Source organism: Anopheles ziemanni, assembly GCF_943734765.1.
Source record: "Anopheles ziemanni chromosome X unlocalized genomic scaffold, idAnoZiCoDA_A2_x.2 X_unloc_40, whole genome shotgun sequence".
In the NCBI taxonomy this organism is placed as follows: domain Eukaryota; kingdom Metazoa; phylum Arthropoda; class Insecta; order Diptera; family Culicidae; genus Anopheles; species Anopheles ziemanni.
The window spans coordinates 30,001-51,657 of NW_026689808.1; positions in this window are offsets into that span (position 1 = coordinate 30,001).

Below are 21,657 nucleotides of genomic sequence, written 5' to 3' on the forward strand. Positions count from 1 at the left end.
AACCTTCGTTCTTGGTTCATGTATGCTCTCTTCCACATAGGGCAAGCTAGAATTAACTATCTTACCCAGGACCGCCGAAGCAGCGTGGACCAGGGGAGAACTATACTTTGTCTTGTATGCCCTCTTCCACATAGGGCAAGCTAGAACTAACTATCTTACCCAGGACCGCCGAAGCAGCGTGGACCAGTGGAGGACTATACTTTGTTCATAACACCACAGTATTGAGTAATGTGCCCTCTTCCACATAGGGCAAGCTAGAATGAACTATCTTACCCAGGACCGCCGGAGCAGTGTGGACCAGTGGAGGACTACACAATCATGAGGTTTGATATCGACTTGTGTGTTTCAATAGGGTACCGATGGTATGTTTTGAACCGATTTGATTTAGCCATTCTGAAATCATCACTTGGTTGAAGCGCTGAACTAGGGAGGGGCATCGTTTACATATATATTGGTTTTCGCATGCTCTACTAGGTTAATGTCATAGGGTTGGCTATCGAGCATGCCCAAGTGATGACTTGATTGTGTGCTTGCTTGAATTCTTCACATTTCATACCATCGGTTAGTTGTCGAATCATTCCTCGATCATAACCTTCGTTCTTGGTTCATGTATGCTCTCTTCCACATAGGGCAAGCTAGAATTAACTATCTTACCCAGGACCGCCGAAGCAGCGTGGACCAGGGGAGAACTATACTTTGTCTTGTATGCCCTCTTCCACATAGGGCAAGCTAGAACTAACTATCTTACCCAGGACCGCCGAAGCAGCGTGGACCAGTGGAGGACTATACTTTGTTCATTACACCACAGTATTAAGTATGGTGTCCTCTTCCACATAGGGCAAGCTAGAACTAACTATCTTACCCAGGACCGCCGAAGCAGTGTGGACCAGGGGAGGACTATACTTTATACTTCACACACTAGCCATACTGAAGTCATCACTTGGTTGAAGCGCTGAACTACGGCGGGGTAATCGTTTACAGGTTATAATCATATAGCTGCATGCTCATTAGTAGATAATGGAATATTGTATGGCAATATGAGCATGCCCAAGTGATGACTTTGTTTCAAGCTCAACAGGTAGGGTATTGAGTCCTCTTCCACATAGGGCAAGCTAGAATGAACTATCTTACCCAGGACCGCCGGAGCAGCGTGGACCAGTGGAGGACTCTATACTTTATACTTCACACCACAGTATTGAGTACGACTTGCATAAAGCCCCTAATGAGAACCACGAGGGCTCTCTCAATGTAGAACCACGAGGGCTCTAGTACCGATTCTCTCGGTACGGCTTGGTCCGTGTTCCTTTATGCTTGTACTCTAAGTATTAAGTATTGTGTCCTCTTCCACATAGGGCAAGCTAGAACTAACTATCTTACCCAGGACCGCCGAAGCAGTGTGGACCAGGGGAGGACTATACTTTATACTTCACACACTAGCCATACTGAAGTCATCACTTGGTGGGGGTGAACTACGGCGGTATCTATCGTTTTGGTTCGGTCTATATAGGGTCGCTTGCATGCTCATTCGAATATAATGTAATTGTGTATGGCAATATGAGCATGCCCAAGTGATGACTTTGTTTCAAGCTCAACAGGTAGGGTATTGAGTCCTCTTCCACATAGGGCAAGCTAGAATGAACTATCTTACCCAGGACCGCCGGAGCAGCGTGGACCAGTGGAGGACTCTATACTTTATACTTCACACCACAGTATTGAGTACTTCTTGCATAAAGCCCCTAATGAGAACCACGAGGGCTCTCTCAATGTAGAACCACAAGGGCTCTAGTACCGATTCTCTCGGTACGGCTTGGTCCGTGTTCCTTTATGCTTGTACTCTTAGAAAGTCTCAACCCGGAGGTCTTGACTTTGATTGTCATAGTTGGACTACGACGGGGCATCCGACCATTGCTGATCGAACACCCCTGATTCACCATCTTTCGGGTAGGCGGTACGCGTACCTCCGGACGCGGAAGTCTCAACCCGGAGGTCTTGACTTTGATTGTCATAGTTGGACTACGACGGGGTATCCGACTCATCGAATACCCCAGAAGCACACCATCTTTCGGGTAGGCGGTACGCGTACCTCCGGACGCGGAAGTCTCAACCCGGAGGTCTTGACTTTGATTGTCATAGTTGGACTACGACGGGGTATCCGACTCATCGAATACCCCAGAAGCACACCATCTTTCGGGTAGGCGGTACGCGTACCTCCGGACGCGGAAAGTCTCAACCCGGAGGTCTTGACTTTGGTTGTCATAGTTGGACTATGACGGGGCATCCGACCATTGCTGATCGAACACCCCTGTTACACCATCTTTCGGATAGGCGGTGCGCGACACCACCGACGCGGAAAGTCTCAACCCGGAGGTCTTGACTTTGTATTGTTGGATAGTCCTCTTCCACTATAGGGCAAGCTGGAAATATTCCATTTTACCCAGGACTGCCGAGGCAGCGTGGACCAGGGGAGAACTTCACGGAATCTTCAGGCATCCATGATTGCCATAGTGCGTAAGCCGCCGCTGTGCGCGTCAACTCGTTCCCCGTGAGGAGGAGTCTAGCCGCCGCTAAAAGACGAAGCATTAAGTGTCCTCATTCCACTATAGGGCAAGCTAGAATTAACTATCTTACCCAGGACCGCCGAAGCAGCGTGGACCAGGCGAGGACTATACTTTATACTTCACACCACAGTATTGAGTACGACTTGCATAAAGCCCCTAATGAGAACCACGAGGGCTCTCTCAATGTAGAACCACGAGGGCTCTAGTACCGATTCTCTCGGTACGGCTTGGTCCGTGTTCCTTTATGCTTGTACTCGCGGAAAGTCTCAACCCGGAGGTCTTGACTTTGATTGTCATAGTTGGACTACGACGGGGCATCCGACCATTGCTGACCGAACACCCCTGATTCATCATCTTTCGGATAGGAGGTGCGCCCACCTCCGACGCGGAAGTCTCAACCCGGAGGTTCGGACTTAGAGTTTTTCCCATTTAAAAGTTTTTCTCTTAGCCATACTGAAGTCATCACTTGGTGAACGATTGAACTAGGGCGGGTTAATCGTTTATAGGTATCATGTGGTTTGCATGCTCTCTTAGGTTAAGGTCATGTGGTTGGCTATCGAGCATGCCCAAGTGATGACTTTGTTTCACGCTTGCTTGATTTCTTCATGATTCCCTGTTATATAGTGTAATCATTCGAGAACAGGGAATCTTTGGTTTTGCTCAACAGGTATTGGATGTCAACTTGGTATCTAGATCGCATTAAGTCTCAACCCTTAGGTTCGGACTTGTATAGTGACATCTTGTTACGGTCTTGAGTCTCAACCCGCAGGTTCGGACTACTTAGTGTTTGATCGAATATAATATGGCAACTTGTGCCTAAGTCTCAACCCGCAGGTTCGGACTTCTGTTTATTTGGCCAATGTATGTATAAGGCAACTTGTGCCTAAGTCTCAACCCGCAGGTTCGGACTTGTGTATTTGTTCGAAGTCATGTATAAGGCAACGTGTGCCTAAGTCTCAACCCGCAGGTTCGGACTTGTTAGTGTTTCGTCAACTTTCATATGGCAACTTGTGCCTAAGTCTCAACCCGCAGGTTCGGACTTGTGTATTTGTTCGAAGTCATGTATAAGGCAACTTGTGCCTAAGTCTCAACCCGCAGGTTCGGACTTGTGTATTTGTTCGAAGTCATGTATAAGGCAACGTGTGCCTAAGTCTCAACCCGCAGGTTCGGACTTGTTAGTGTTTCGTCAACTTTCATATGGCAACTTGTGCCTGAGTCTCAACCCGCAGGTTCGGACTTCTATAGTGTTTCGTCAATTATCATATGGCAACTTGTGCCGAAGTCTCAACCCGCAGGTTCGGACTTCTGGAAGGATCACTTGGCCACTAATGATCCTTCCGCAGGTTCACCTACGGAAACCTTGTTACGACTTTTACTTCCTCTAAATCATCAAGTTCGGTCAACTTCGATAAAGCAGACGCGGTTCACGAGGATCCAGCGAACGATCATCTCCAAAGACCTCACTAAATAATCCATCGGTAGTAGCGACGGGCGGTGTGTACAAAGGGCAGGGACGTATTCAACGCTGGCTGATGACCAGCACTTACTAGAAGTTCCGAGTTCATATGGACCATTGCAATCCATAATCCCTACTAAGTGAGTATTTGAGTGATTTCCCGTTCCTCTCGGAATAGGAGACACGCTGCTACCCACATTGTAGCACGCGTGTAGCCCAGAACATCTAAGGGCATCACGGACCTGTTATCGCTCGATCTCATTTTGCTAAACACAAATTGTCCTGCTAAGCAGCGTACCGTAAGTGCACTTGCGCACACGAACAGCGAAGGTGTCAGGTCATACTCCACCGAAAGGTCCTAACCCGTTCCAATCGGCATCGACGCATTAACGCTGACTGCGTTCTAGTTAGCATATGTGAGTCACGTTCGTTATCGGAATTAACCAGACAAATCAATCCACGAACTAAGAACGGCCATGCACCACTACCCTTAAATTTGAGAAAGAGCTATTAATCTGTCTCACCTCCATAAGTTCGGACCTGGTAAGTTTTCCCGTGTTGAGTCAAATTGAACCGCAAGCTCCATTTCATTGTGGTGCCCTTCCGTCAATTCCTTTAAGTTTCAACTTTGCAACCATACTTCCCCCGGAACCTGACTTTGGTTTCCCGGAAGCTACTGAGAGCACCTGGTTGTAGCGTCTCCCAATTGCTAGTTGGCATCGTTTACGGTTAGAACTAGGGCGGTATCTAATCGCCTTCGATCCTCTAACTTTCGTTCTTGATTAAAGAAAGCATCCTTGACAAATGCCTTCGCTTTAGTTAGTCTTACGACGGTCTACGAATTTCACCTCTCGCGCCGTAATACTAGTGTCCCCAACTACTTCTGTTAATCATTACCTCCGGTCTGAGTACAAACCAATGAAAGATTAGACCAAGGTCGTATTCCATTATTCCATGCAAGATTATTCTAGGGCGTTTGGGCACCCTGCTTTAAGCACTCTAATTTGTTCAAGGTAAACGTGAGCGGTCGAGCTCTATGTTACACTTGCACCCGTTGAAGGGCACACCATGACACAGACTTGGTGCCCTACCACACCATTGAGTCGCAACCAGATTCCGACTTGGCCCACCGACCACGGGTTGACCGGGTCGGCGGAGCCGGACTGTGTTGGACAAGTATCAACTTCGAACGTTTTAACCGCAACAATTTTAATATACGCTAGTGGAGCTGGAATTACCGCGGCTGCTGGCACCAGACTTGCCCTCCACTTGATCCTCGTAGAAGGATTTATGCTCTACTCATTCCAATTATGAAACATCATTAAAGAGTTTCATATTGTTATTTCTCGTCACTACCTCCCCGTCCCGGGATTGGGTAATTTACGCGCCTGCTGCCTTCCTTGGATGTGGTAGCCATTTCTCAGGCTCCCTCTCCGGAATCGAACCCTGATTCCCCGTTACCCGTTGCAACCATGGTAGTCCTCTATACTACCATCCATAGTTGATAGGGCAGATATTTGCGAGATCTGTCGTCGGTGCGAGACCATACGATCAGCATCATTATCCAGACTTCAACTCAATGACACGGAGAACCCGCGATTGGTTTGACTAATAAGTGCACCAGTTCCCGCGAGGGTCCTGGCATGTTGCATGTATTAGCTCTAGATTTTCCACAGTTATCCAAGTAACTAGGTTGATGATCTCGTAAATTATAGCTGTTATACTGAGCCTTATGCGGTTTCACATTAAATCTGTTTGTACTTAGACATGCATGGCTTAACCTTTGAGACGAGCGTATATTACTGGTAGGATCAACCAGAATTCCGACTTTGCGTTCGAATGTTCATTGTCCCATTGCACCCGGAGGAGCAAACACCACGTTCTATATGTTGTCAAGTCCGGTAGCACACGGGAGGCGAGCCCCCGTGCGAACCTCATTGCCCTCGTATCACACACACCCGATGCACCGGACAGGCACTTGAGCGGCATTCGACTCCGCTAAGCGCTCGTGCGCCCGATTGTGCATGCGCTGACGGGGCCTTCATACCCCTACCACAGCGACCTTATGCCAAACTTCCATGAATACTTAGGTGAGCTGACAAGGGCCTTCATTTCCCTACCATCAACTAAAGGACACGCTAGGCGCGTCCGATCATTGCAACTGCGGGGCTTTCATACCCCAATCACCACAGTACGCAATTCACCAGAGTTTAATCACAACCCCCCCGGACATGGCACACTATTAACTTGCAACAAAACTTAGTGTGTGCCGGGCACATCGGTTCCACAAAATCATTCCCGATGTACCCCAATTGGGGTTGTGAACGCATCCATGGTCCTCTGACACACCCAACCAAGCGTGGATACTACATACCTCAAACACCCAGTACACTAACAGACAAATCAACATATGGTTGCTTTCCCCCAGACATTTGCCAATCACTTGGCACCCGGACGGGAACTCGCTCCTGATTGCGCCATTGCCACCCATTTGCCAAGAGCGAGTTCTGTATGTAGATTTCATTTGGAAAGACAACCGTGTACTGGATATTCTATCCGACGATTACAGATGACGAGTACGAGACTCGACTACACTCACGGATAATACATTTTGGGTCGAGATTGCTTTCGGGGTTTTCGATTGGTCTTGCGCTTGTAAACGTATAACTTTGACTTGTGGTAACCTCGGTATGTTAGTCGATCACGTGGTTGTGAACTGGGTACGGGTGGGCAATCTGTTCACTTGCACTCTGGGTAGGAATATGGTGAGCGCTATAGGTTAAAGATCATGGTATGGTTCCATCGTGATGACTTTCGCTAGATAGTAGGATGTTTGGATAGTTATAACGTTTTTGGCCATTTGTTCATAGTGTTCGGTTCATTGAGGAATTCGATTGGTCTTTGCTTCACACACGTGGTCGATCACTTGGATGTGAACTAGGGTGAGAATAAGGTGTTCACTAGTGCTCTTAGGTTTTGGATCAGTACTGAGCACTTGATTGGTTTCGCATAATATGTATCCATAGTGATGACTCTTTCCAGCTTAAGATTTCGTTACCAGTTTCGAATCCTCCCCACGTTCGCTTTTACTTGGTTAGGTTTTCGAGTGTAGATTTGAAAGCAATCTCATGTATGTATCCCATCTGATATAAGCCACTGACAGTTCATGTCACCTCGTTCAACTCTCGCTGGGTCACAGAAGTATGTTACTGCGCCCATTATCCCTACTCGGATAGGTTCGGTTCGTTCGTTTTATACTACGGTGAGTAAACTCAATTTGTGCATCGCATAGCCATGGAAAGCAAGCTTTCGCGGGCCTCTTCGACTGTTTTGATACGAGCTGTGCCCGTGATGCTTGTCATCCCAGGATACTAGACCCCTTTGGACGACCGCATGACCATCAGAAAGTAAATTCCACGTTCGGTTTATTTGCTACTTCCACCGTTCTAGTACTATGGGGTTGGAACCCCTAACATAAAGTATCTATGTAGAACCACGAGGGCTCTCAATGTAGAACCACAAGGGCTCTAGTACCGATTCTCTCGGTACGCTTGGTCCGTGTTCCTTTATGTTTGTACTCTTGTGTGTATAAAATTCATGTTCGATTTGGGATATTTGCTACTTTCACCTGTGCGCTGTGTATAACTACGGAGAAACTCAATTTGTGCATCGCATAGCCATGGAAAGCAAGCTTTCGCGGGCCTCTTCGACTGTTTTGATACGAGACTGTGCCCGTGATGCTTGTCATCCCAGGATACTAGACCCCTTTGGACGACCGCATGACCAACAGAATGTAAATTCCAGTTCGTTTTTGGATATTTGCTACTGTCACCGTTTGAGTACTATGGGGCTTGAACCCCTAACATAAAGTCTTTGTGTAGAACCACGAGGGCTCTATAGTACCGATTCTCTCGGCACGCTTGGTCCGTGTTCCTTTATGTTCGTACTCTTGTGTGTATAATATTCATGTTCGGTTTGGGATATTTGCTACTGTCACCGTTTGAGTACTATGGGGCTTGAACCCCTAACATAAAGTCTTTGTGTAGAACCACGAGGGCTCTATAGTACCGATTCTCTCGGCACGCTTGGTCCGTGTTCCTTTATGTTCGTACTCTTGTGTGTATAATATACATGTTCGGTTTGGGATATTTGCTACTTTCACCTGGGTCCCGTTCTTCATACAAGTCTGCCTTGCTAATGTGGTAACTTTATAGTGTAGTTCTGACATCCCAATTTTGGGACTTAGCCGATTTTTCATGAATTTCCATATGACCCATAGGGTCCCTTTCTTCATACAAGCTTGCCTAGGGCGATCGGTCAAAACTTGTCTTACTATTCGATTGGTCTTCGCAGTTTCACCCTAGGCAATTCGCCTAGGTCTGTCTTCTTGAGGAGGCCAAAACCCGAAATAAGGAGGTCTGGCCGACCCTGAAACCTCCCCTGTCTTAACTACACTAACCCGATTTTTCAGGGTCCTCAGCGCCATACAACTTTGCCTAGGTCACTTATACTCTTGACTTAGGCCATCTGACTTGGTCCGTGTTTCTTCCTAGGGTTCACCTAGGTACTTTGCCTTGCTTGATGTGGTAACTTTTTAGTGTAGTTCTGACATCCCAATTTTGGGACTTAGCCGATTTTTCATGAATTTCCATATGACCCTAAGGGTCCCTTTCTTCATACAAGCTTGCCTAGGGCGATCGGTCAAAACTTGTCTTACTATTCGATTGGTCTTCGCAGTTTCACCCTAGGCAATTCGCCTAGGTCTGTCTTCTTGAGGAGGCCAAAACCCGAAATAAGGAGGTCCAGCCGACCCTGAAACCTCCCCTGTCTTAACTACACTAACCCGATTTTTCAGGGTCCTCAGCGCCATACAACTTTGCCTAGGTCACTTATACTCTTGACTTAGGCCATCTGACTTGGTCCGTGTTTCTTCCTAGGGTTCACCTAGGTACTTTGCCTTGCTTGATGTGGTAACTTTATAGTGTAGTTCTGACATCCCAATTTTGGGACTTAGCCGATTTTTCATGAATTTCCATATGACCCATAGGGTCCCTTTCTTCATACAAGCTTGCCTAGGGCGATCGGTCAAAACTTGTCTTACTATTCGATTGGTCTTCGCAGTTTCACCCTAGGCAATTCGCCTAGGTCTGTCTTCTTGAGGAGGCCAAAACCCGAAATAAGGAGGTCTGGCCGACCCTGAAACCTCCCCTGTCTTAACTACACTAACCCGATTTTTCAGGGTCCTCAGCGCCATACAACTTTGCCTAGGTCACTTATACTCTTGACTTAGGCCATCTGACTTGGTCCGTGTTTCTTCTTAGGGTTCACCTAGGTACTTTGCCTTGCTTGATGTGGTAACTTTTTAGTGTAGTTCAGACATCCCAATTTTGGGACTTAGCCGATTTTTCATGGATTTTCCATATGACCCATAGGGTCCCTTTCTTCATACAAGCTTGCCTAGGGCGATCGGTCAAAACTTGTCTTACTATTCGATTGGTCTTCGCACTTTCACCCTAGGCAGTTTGCCTAGGTGTAGCTTCTTGAGGAGGTCAAAACCCAAAATAAGGAGGTTCAGCCGACCCAAAAACCTCCCCTGTCTAAACTACACTAACCAGATTTTTCAGGGTCCTCACCGTCATACAACTTTGCCTAGGTCACTTGCACTCTTGACTTAGGCCATCTGACTTGGTCCGTGTTTCTTCCTAGGGTTCACCTAGGTACTTTGCCTTGCTTGATGTGGTAACTTTTTAGTGTAGTTCAGACATCCCAATTTTGGGACTTAGCCGATTTTTCATGTATTTCCATATGACCCTTAGGGTCCCTTTCTTCATACAAGCTTGCCTAGGGCGATCGGTCAAAACTTGTCTTACTATTCGATTGGTCTTCGCACTTTCACCCTAGGCAGTTTGCCTAGGTGTAGCTTCTTGATGAGGCCAAAACCCAAAATAAGGGGGTTCGGCCGACCTAAAAACCTACCCTGTCTAAACTACACTAACCAGATTTTTCAGGGTCCTCAGCGCCATACAACTTTGCCTAGGTCACTTGTTCTCTTGACTTAGGCCATCTGACTTGGTCCGTGTTTCTTCCTAGGGTTCACCTAGGTACTTTGCCTTGCTTGGTGTGGTAACTTTTTAGTGTAGTTCAGACATCCCCATTTTGGGACTTAGCCGATTTTTCGTAAAATACCATATGACCCATCAGGGTCCTTGCCTTCATATAAGTTTGCCTTGCTTGATGTGGTAACATTTGAGTGTAGTTCAGACATCCCCATTTTGGGACTTAGCCGATTTTTCGTAAAATACCATATGACCCATCAGGGTCCTTTGCTTCATATAAGTTTGCCTTGCTTGGTGTGGTAACTTGTTAGTGTAGTTCTGACATCCCCATTTTGGGACTTAGCCGATTTTTCGTAAAATACCATTTGACCCATCAGGGTCTTTTGCTTCATATAAGTTTGCCTTGCTTGGTGTGATAACATTTGAGTGTAGTTCTGACATCCCCATTTTGGGACTTAGCCGATTTTTCGTAAAATACCATTTGACCCATCAGGGTCTTTTGCTTCATATAAGTTTGCCTTCCTTGGTGTGGTAACATATGAGTGTAGTTCAGACATCCCCATTTTGGGACTTAGCCGATTTTTCGTAAAATACCATATGACCCATCAGGGTCCTTTGCTTCATATAAGTTTGCCTTGCTTGGTGTGGTAACTTGTTAGTGTAGTTCTGACATCCCCATTTTGGGACTTAGCCGATTTTTCGTAAAATACCATTTGACCCATCAGGGTCTTTTGCTTCATATAAGTTTGCCTTGCTTGGTGTGATAACATTTGAGTGTAGTTCTGACATCCCCATTTTGGGACTTAGCCGATTTTTCGTAAAATACCATTTGACCCATCAGGGTCCTTTGCTTCACATAAGTTTGCCTTGCTTGGTGTGGTAACATTTGAGTGTAGTTCTGACATCCCCATTTTGGGACTTAGCCGATTTTTCGTAAAATACCATATGACCCATCAGGGTCCTTTGCTTCATATAAGTTTGCCTTGCTTGGTGTGGTAACATTTGAGTGTAGTTTCGACATCCCCATTTTGGGACTTAGCCGATTTTTCGTAAAATACCATATGACCCATCAGGGTCCTTTCCTTCATATAAGTTTGCCTTGCTTGGTGTGGTAACATTTGAGTGTAGTTCTGACATCCCCATTTTGGGACTTAGCCGATTTTTCGTAAAATACCATATGACCCATCAGGGTCCTTTTCTTCATATAAGTTTGCCTTGCTTGGTGTGGTAACATTTGAGTGTAGTTCTGACATCATCATTTTGGGACTTAGCCGATTTTTCGATCCATACCATATGACCCATAAGGGTCCTTTTCTTCATATAAGTTTGCCTTGCTTCATGTAGTAACATATGAGTGTAGTTCTGACATCCCCATTTTGGGACTTAGCCGATTTTTCGATCAATTCCATATGACCCATCAGGGTCCTTTCCTTCATATAAGTTTCCCAAGACTTAGTGTTTTTTACCTTTGGACACCAATATCACCCTTACGGGTATCTTTGATCTTCGCACCATGTATTGACCAAATGTAGGTCTTGCTATGCCAAACTTATAATTGTTCAACACCAAGTCTCTATCTTGAACCATTAAGGCTCTAACTTGCACCAATTGCTTGGTACTCTTGGTCCGTGTTTCATCGCATACTGACTTCTTGACTTAGTGCTTTTTTCCTTTGGACACCAATATCACCCTTGCGGGTATCTTTGATCTTCTCACTTTGTATTGACCGAATGTAGGTCTTGCCATGCCAAACATATAATTGTTCTACACCAAGTCTCTATCTCGTACCGCCAGCTCGGTACATTCGATAAACCTGCCCTTAAGGCACCCGGGACTTAGTCATTTTTTCACATTTTTCATGATTTTGAGGCAACTTTTCTCGACTTTGTCACCTTATATCACCAAGATCCTTTCCCTTTAGCGCTTCACTCTGTTCGTATGATATTTAGCGCTGACTATCACCTTTCTATCGCTGAGCTCAACTTCTTATTCGGTGCCATAGAGCCAGAGATATTTGGTGTATGCTGTTATAAGGGAAGTTTGTCACTTTTTCAAAGGCCCACTTTGGGACGCCCATATCTCACCTTCAGGTATCTTCGATCTTCTTGTCGTCTATGGACGAAACTTAGGTCTTGTCTTGGCCAACTTATAAATGTTCTACGGCCAAGCCGTATCTCTTACCGCCAGCCCGGTATTTTTGGACATAGTCGGATTTTCGCCTCTCGTGGTAACAATTTCTGACTTTGACTCACAATAACACCCGAACGGTCACATGCTAGCGCTTTGCTTGGTAGGAATTATAGTTAGCGCTACCTTTTCTCTTTCCATCGATACCTTGTTCGTTCCATTCCATGCAATACAGCCGAAGTTATGATGTTTCCCGTTTTCCATATCATGTGGAGCTTATGCTCTGGGAAAACCATCTAACACCTGTACCACCCTTTTGGGTACCACCGATCTCGACACTATGTTCGGGTCAAATATAGGTTATAACATGCCCAACTTATAATTATTCTACACCAAGTCTCTATCTCTTACCGCCTGCTCGGTATTTTACTCGTAAGTCCAATTTTCACAACTTGTACTTTTTGGCCCAATGTACTCGAGTTTCAATTTTGGTAACATTTTTCGACTTTGACGCTTAATAACTTCCAAATCATGCTAGTTAGCGCTTTGCTTTCTTCTAGTCGTATCTAGCGCTGGGTGTTACCTTTCCAAAACATATCCTAGCTTTACAATCCATGCCATATAGCCGGAGCTACATGGTGCACAAGTCAAATCCATTTTAGCCATGTTTCATTTTTGCCAATTTTTGACCACTCGTATCACCCTTCCAGAGTGGTCCGATCTTCTTGCTGTCTATGGCCGACTTTTAGGTCTTGTAGAGGCAAACTTATAAGTATTCTACGTCATCCCGCTATCTCTTACCGCCTGCTCGGTATTCTTGGTCTTGTGTGATTTTTGGCCATTTTGGTATTATTTTTCGACTTTGTCGCTTAATAACTCAGTTTTGCTCAACACTTAGCGCTTCGGTTGTTTGGGATTATAGTTAGCGCTTGGTTCGACCTTTCCAACACTGATCTTAGCTTGTCGATCCGTTCCATACAGCCTGAGTTATTCGCGATACCGTGTTTCAACCCATTTCTCAAGTCTCGTTTTGGTCCAACTTTGAACCAGCCATATCACCCTGATGGCTACCTCCGATCTTCTCGCTCTATATTGGCCAAAGTTAGTTCTTGTGGTAACGTACTTATGATTGTTCTACGCCGTGTTCGTAGCTCTTATCGTTCGCCCGCTATTTTCGATCATAAGGTGAATTTTCGCCTCTAAACCACCATTTTTCACCTTTGCCCTCTAATATGACCGACTTGCTCAACACCTAGCGCTTCGCTTGGTAGGACACATAGCTAGCGCTCGTCAAGACCTTTCCAACGCATATCCAAGCTTTCCGATCCGAGCCATACAGCCTGAGCTATAGGCGATACCGTTTTTCCCATTTTCTTGGTCACATGCACTTTAGGGTACCCCTTTTTGCCTTTGACCCTTAATACCTCCTCCGGGTCACTAGTAGGCGCTCAGCTTGGTAGGAAACATAGCTAGAGCAGGCCTTCACCTTTCCAAAACTGCCGAAAGTGTATCGATCCGACATCTAGAACCAAAGTTATGGTCATTCCCATCCTGCTCTACTTTCATGGTCAACCTCCACCAAGCACACCTAGGTTGGACCAACTTTCACCAACTCATCTCGAACCCCAAATTTGCTTCGACCTACTAGGTTTCCCTAGTAAAGTGGTCAAAACATCCATTACAACACGACTGGTCTTTCTGGTGGTCGACCTAGGCGACTTTGTTCGACGACCACCACCCCATGGAACTAAAAGACGTCCCTTGATACGGACCACCGATACATTTTCCGGCCTGTCTAAACTACACTCATCGAAATTTTTTTGGGTCCCCACCGTCATACAAGTTTGCCTAGGTCAAGTTTTTCTTCCGGATCGGCCGCGGACCTCACTTTTCATTATCTAGGGAGGCCATAGGGCCCCAAAAGGGGTTTTTTAAAATTTTCGACACTTTCGACTTTGGTCGGATTTTTTCCGATTTTGGTCCGACCTAGGGACTTGGTGGTCCAAGGAGCCTCGGGACCAAACTTTTTTCTCAGGGGTCCCTACCTCCATACAACTTTGCCTAGGTCAATTTTTTGTTCCAAATCGACCGCGGATTTCACTTTTCAATATCTGGGGCTCGTGTAGAGTCCGAATATGAGGTTTTCTCATTTTTCGACATTTTCGACTTTTTTCGACTTTTTTCGGGTTTTTCGACCTAGGGGTCCGCCGAACAAATTTTGGGTCAAAAATTTTTATTGAACTAGTCGAAAGTACGCAAAAAGATAAGACTTTTTGCCGAAGACACCATGCCCCGGAACCGACTCCTTCCCCTTCAAAATTGGGGACAAACGTGATTTTTGAAACTTTTCCTTAGGGAGCCCAAGACTTAGAAAATTTTCAAATTCTCGATTTTTCGATTGCGAGCTAGCGCTTTGCGGTCTTCGGCAATGTTGTAGATCTCGACGAGATAAGACTTTTTGGTCAAGGGACATTTTGCCCTCCGACCCCTCCTTCCCCCCGCAAATCGCCCCCCAAAGTGCAATTTTTGCATTTTCACCTCTTTGCACGCACTGTTCGGCCCAAATGGCCACTTTCTATGGGTCTGAGCGCTTTGCGGTCTTCGGCAAACTTTTAGAGCGTACCAAGCCCTAATTATAATTCTTCTACACCACCTTCGTACCTCTTCATCCCTGGCCGCTATTCGCGTACCAAGGTAATTTTTGTTCATTTTGTCAACATTTTTCATCTTTGACTGCTTATATCGGCCTTGCCATGAACCGATAGCGCTTCGCTGTGTTCTAACGTAAGTTAGTACTGCTCAATACCTTTCCAAATCATGTCTTAGATTGTCATTTGCTTGCTTACAGCCGGAGCTATGAGCGATACCGTAAAAAGTACCGAAACTTGGAAAAATCCTTGGATCGCCCATATCCCCCCTTTGGGGACCAGATATCGAAAAAAGTTCTTATTCAAAAAGTTGCGCCTTAACGTGTTCTAGTTATGCCTAGAACATTTCACTTCGCTAGCTGGCCTGCAACTTAGCCGTAATTGGGATTTTAGGGTGTTCATGGAGGGCCCATTTCCTGCGACTTGGTATCTTTTGGGCCCTATGTTTCTCTAATATCTCCACAAGTTTTCCAGATAGCTTTCTCATACTTTCAGGGTGCCTAGAGCACCTCAAGACCTTTCCAACGCTATGCCGTTCGCCTCGCTCGGACATCTACAGCCGAAGTTATTCGAGGTACACGGTACCTTACCCTGTTTTCTCAGTACTTGGTCGAAAATTTCGATCAGCCATATGACCGACTTGGACAACCCTGAGCGGGTTGGCCCCATATAACTAAACTTTTGTCTCTTGTAGGCAAACTTATAAATGTTCTACGTCAACTCGCTATCTCGTACCGCCTTGACGGTATACTTGGTCCAAAGGCCATTTCCAGCGACTTGGTCGCAATTTCGCTCTAAGTTTCGCTAATACCTTCGTCCGTGGACATGGTGATTTTTTGTTCGTATTTTTTCTTGATAGTCCCACTCAAGACTATTCCATACCAGAGCCAAGCGTCCCGCTAAGTGCCATACAGCCTGAGCAGTAATTCATGAAAGGTACCTCTACCAGTTTTTGCCATACTTGGGTACAAACTTTGGATCGCCCATATCTCCACTTTGGAGGCCAGCCAGCACCTTGGCCCCATATACTTTTTTGTTGGTCATACTATGCACCAAATATAATTGTTCTACGCCAACTTGCTATCTCTTCTCCAACTTGCCGTTATTCTTGGTCCAAGACCCATTTCATTCGTTTTTGGACCCATTTTGCTATATGTTTCACTAATAGTTTCGGCCATGGACAAGCTGATTTTCTACTTGTATTTTTCCTTGATAGTCCCACTCAAGACCATTCCAAAACACACCGCAACTTGTTGCTCGGTGGCAAACTGACCGAGTTATAATTCATGAAAGGTACCTCAACTTGGTACACCACGTGGTCGGCCCAAACCATAAACCGACCAAACGACCGACTTGGAGCACCCTGACCGGGTTGGCCCCATATAATGAAAGTTGCGTCTCTACACGCCCAACTTATGAATATTCTACGCCAAGTCGCTATCTCTTACCGGTAAGCCGGTATTCACCTTCCAAGGGGGATTTTGGTCAAGTGCCATTTCCTGCGACTTGGTCCCCGAATACGACCATCATCACCTAATATCTCCGTGGTCTTTCAACTCAGCCTCATGAAACTTTCAGGGTAGATAGGTCTCCCCGAGACCTTTCCAACGGTGAGCCGTTTGCCTCGCTCGGCCATATACAGCCGAAGTTATTAATGGTACTTGGTACCTTACCCTGTTTTTTCCATACTTGTTCGTACTTGGGTACAAACTTTGTATCGCCCATATCTCCACTTTGGAGGCCAGCCAGCACCTTGGCCCCAAATACTTTTTTGTTGGTCATACTATGCCCAAAATATAAATGTTCTACGTCAACTTGCTATCTCTTCTCCAACTTGCCGTTATTCTTGGTCCAAGTCCCATTTCATTCGTTTTTGGACCCATTTTGCTATATGTTTCACTAATAGCTTCGGCCATGGACATGCTGATTTTCTATTTGTATTTTTCCTAGATAGTCCCACTCAAGACCTATCCAAATCACATCGTAGCTTGTCGCTCGGTGGCAAACTGACCGAGTTATAATTCATGAAAGGTACCTCAACTTGGTACACCACGTGGTCGGTCCAAACCATAAACCGACCAAACGACCGATTTGGAGCACCCTGACCGGGTTGCCCCCATATAATGAAAGTTGCGTCTAGACACGCTCAACTTATGAATATTCCACGCCAAGTCGCTATCTCTTACCGGTAAGCCGGTATTCACCTTCCAAGGGTGATTTTGGTCAAGTGCCATTTCCTGCGACTTGGTCCCCGAATTGGACCATCATCACTTAATATCTCCGTGGTCTTTCAACTCAGCCTCATGAAACTTTCAGGGTAGATAGGTCTCCCCAAGACCTTTCCAACGGTATGCCGTTTGCCTCGCTCGGCCATCTACAGCCGAAGTTATTCATGGTACTTGGTACCTTACCCTGTTTTTTCCATACTTGTTCGTACTTGGGTACAAACTTTGGATCGCCCATATCTCCACTTTGGAGGCCAGCCAGCACCTTGGCCCCATATACTTTTTTGTTGGTCATACCATGCACAAAATATAAATGTTCTACGTCAACTTGCTATCTCTTCTCCAACTTGCCGTTATTCTTGGTCCAAGTCCCATTTCATTCGTTTTTGGACCCATTTTGCTATATGTTTCACTAATAGCTTCGGCCATGGACAAGCTGATTTTCTATTTGTATTTTTCTTTGATAGTCCCACTCAAGACCATTCCAAAACACACCGTAGCTTGTCGCTCGGTGGCAAACTGACCGAGTTATAATTCATGAAAGGTACCTCAACATGGTACACCACGTGGTCGGCCCAAACCATATACCGACCAAACGACCGACTTGGAGCACCCTGACCGGGTTGGCCCCATATAATGAAAGTTGCGTCTTAACACGCCCAACTTATGAATATTCTACGCTAAGTCGCTATCTCTTACCGCCTGCTCGGTATTTTACTCGTAAGTCCAAATTTCACAACTTGTACTTTTTGGCCCAATGTACTCGAGTTTCAATTTTGGTAACATTTTTCGACTTTGTCGCTTAATAACTTCCAAATCATGCTAGTTAGCGCTTTGCTTTGTTCTAGTCGTATCTAGCGCTGGGTGTTACCTTTCCAAAACATATCCTAGCTTTACAATCCATGCCATATAGCCGGAGCTACATGGTGCACAAGTCAAATCCATTTTAGCCATGTTTCATTTTTGCCAATTTTTGACCACTCGTATCACCCTTCCAGAGTGGTCCGATCTTCTCGCTGTCTATGGACGACTTTTAGGTCTCGTAGAGGCAAACTTATAAGTATTCTACGTCAACCCGCTATCTCTTACCGCCTGCTCGGTATTCTTGGTCTTGTGTGATTTTTGGCCATTTTGGTATTATTTTTCCACTTTGTCGCTTAATAACTCAGTTTTGCTCAACACTTAGCGCTTCGGTTGTTTGAGATTATAGTTAGCGCTCGGTTCGACCTTTCCAACACTGATCTTAGCTTGTCGATCCGTTCCATACAGCCTGAGTTATTCGCGATACCGTGTTTCAACCCATTTCTCAAGTCTCGTTTTGGTCCAACTTTGAACCAGCCATATCACCCTGATGGGTAACTCCGATCTTCTCGCTTTATATTGGCCAAAGTTAGGTCTTGTGGTAACGTACTTATGATTGTTCTACGCCGTGTTCGTAGCTCTTATCGTTCGCCCGCTATTTTCGATCATAAGGTGAATTTTCGCCTCTAAACCACCATTTTTCACCTTTGCCCTCTAATATGACCGACTTGCTCAACACCTAGCGCTTCGCTTGGTAAGACACATAGCTAGCGCTCGTCAAGACCTTTCCAACGCATATCCAAGCTTTCCGATCCGAGCCATACAGCCTGAGCTATAGGCGATACCGTTTTTCCCATTTTCTTGGTCACATGCACTTTAGGGTACCCCTTTTTGCCTTTGACCCTTAATACCTCCTCCGGGTCACTAGTAGGCGCTCAGCTTGGTAGGAAACATAGCTAGAGCAGGCCTTCACCTTTCCAAAACTGCCGAAAGTGTACCGATCCGACATCTAGAACCAAAGTTATGGTCATTCCCATCATGCTCTACTTTCATGGTCAACCTCCACCAAGCACACCTAGGTTGGACCAACTTTCACCAACTCATCTCGAACCCCAAATTTGCTTCGACCTACTAGGTTTCCCTAGTAAAGTGGTCAAAACATCCATTACAACACGACTGGTCTTTCTGGTGGTCGACCTAGGCGACTTTGTTCGACGACCACCACCCCATGGAACTAAAAGACGTCCCTTGATACGGACCACCGATACATTTTCCGGCCTGTCTAAACTACACTCATCGAAATTTTTTTGGGTCCCCACCGTCATACAAGTTTCCCTAGGTCAAGTTTTTCTTCCGGATCGGCCGCGGACCTCACTTTTCATTATCTAGGGAGGCCACAGGGCCCCAAAAGGGGTTTTTTAAAATTTTCGACACTTTCGACTTTGGTCGGATTTTTTCCGATTTTGGTCCGACCTAGGGACTTGGTGGTCCAAGGAGCCTCGGGACCAAACTTTTTTCTCAGGGGTCCCTACCTCCATACAACTTTGCCTAGGTAAATTTTTTGTTCCAAATCGACCGCGGATTTCACTTTTCAATATCTGGGGCTCGTGTAGAGTCCGAATATGAGGTTTTCTCATTTTTCGACATTTTCGACTTTTTTGGGATTTTTTCGGGTTTTTCGACCTAGGGGTCCGCCGAACAAATTTTGGGTCAAAAATTTTTATTGAACTAGTCGAAAGTACGCAAAAAGATAAGACTTTTTGCCGAAGACACCATGCCCCGGAACCGACTCCTTCCCCTTCAAAATTGGGGACAAACGTGATTTTTGAAACTTTTCCTTAGGGAGCCAAAGACTTAGAAAATTTTCAAATCCTCGATTTTTCGATTGCGAGCTAGCGCTTTGCGGTCTTCGGCAATGTTTTAGATCTCGACGAGATAAGACTTTTTGGTCAAGAGACATTTTGCCCTCCGACCCCTCCTTCCCCCCGCAAATCGCCCCACAAAGTGCAATTTTTGCATTTTCACCTCTTTGCACGCACTGTTCGGCCCAAATGACCCCTTTCTATGGGTCTGAGCGCTTTGCGGTCTTCGGCAAACTTTTAGAGCGTACCAAGCCCTAATTATAATTCTTCTACACCACCTTCGTACCTCTTCATCCCTGGCCGCTATTCGCGTACCAAGGTAATTTTTGTTCATTTTGTCAACATTTTTCATCTTTGACTGCTTATATCGGCCTTGCCATGAACCGATAGCGCTTCGCTGTGTTCTAACGTAAGTTAGTACTACTCAATACCTTTCCAAATCATGTCTTAGATTGTCATTTGCTTGCTTACAGCCGGAGCTATGAGTGATACCGTAAAAAGTACCGAAACTTGGAAAAATCCTTGGATCGACCATATCCCCCCTTTGGGGGCCAGATATCGAAAAAAGTTCTGATTCAAAAAGTTGCGCCTTAACGTGTTCTAGTTATGCCTAGAACATTTCACTTCGCTAGCTGGCCTGCAACTTAGCCGTAATTGGGATTTTAGGGTGTTCATGGAGGGCCCATTTCCTGCGACTTGGTATCTTTTGGGCCCTATGTTTCTCTAATATCTCCACGAGTTTTCCAGGTAGCCTTCTCATACTTTCAGGGTGCCTAGAACACCTCAAGACCTTTCCAACGCTATGCCGTTCGCCTCGCTCGGACATCTACAGCCAAAGTTATTCGAGGTACACGGTACCTTACCCTGTTTTCTCAGTACTTGGTCGAAAATTTCGATCAGCCATATGACCGACTTGGACAACCCTGAGCGGGTTGGCCCCATATAACTAAACTTTCGTCTCGTGGAGGCAAACTTATAAATATTCCACGTCAACTCGCTATCTCGTACCGCCTTGACGGTATACTTGGTCCAAGGGCCATTTCCAGCGACTTGGTCGCAATTTCGCTCTAAGTTTCGCTAATACCTTCGTCCGTGGACATGGTGATTTTTTGTTCGTATTTTTTCTTGATAGTCCCACTCAAGACTATTCCATACCAGAGCCAAGCGTCCCGCTAAGTGCCATACAGCCTGAGCAGTAATTCATGAAAGGTACCTCTACCAGTTTTTGCCATACTTGGGTACAAACTTTGTATCGCCCATATCTCCACTTTGGAGGCCAGCCAGCACCTTTGCCCCATATACTTTTTTCTTGGTCATACCATGCACTAAATATAATTGTTCTACGCCAACTTGCTATCTCTTCTCTAACTTGCCGTTATTATTGGTCCAAGTCCCATTTCATTCGTTTTCGGACCCATTTTGCTATATGTTTCACTAATAGCTTCGGCCATGGACAAGCTGATATTCTGTTTGTATTTTTGCTTGATAGTCCCACTCAAGACCATTCCAAAACACACCGCAACTTGTCGCTCGGTGGCAAACTGACCGAGTTATAATTCATGAAAGATACCTCAACTTGGTACACCATGTGGTCGGCCCAAACCATATACCGACCAAACGACCGACTTGGAGCACCCTGACCGGGTTGCCCCCATATAATGAAAGTTGCGTCTCTACACGCCCAACTTATGAATATTCTACGCCAAGTCGCTATCTCTTACCGGTAAGCCGGTATTCACCTTCCAAGGGTGATTTTGGTCAAGTGCCATTTCCTGCGACTTGGTCCCCGAATTGGACCATCATCACCTAATATCTCCGTGGTCTTTCAACTCAGCCTCATGAAACTTTCAGGGTAGATAGGTCTCCCCAAGACCTTTCCAACGGTGAGCCGTTTGCCTCGCTCGGCCATCTACAGCCGAAGTTA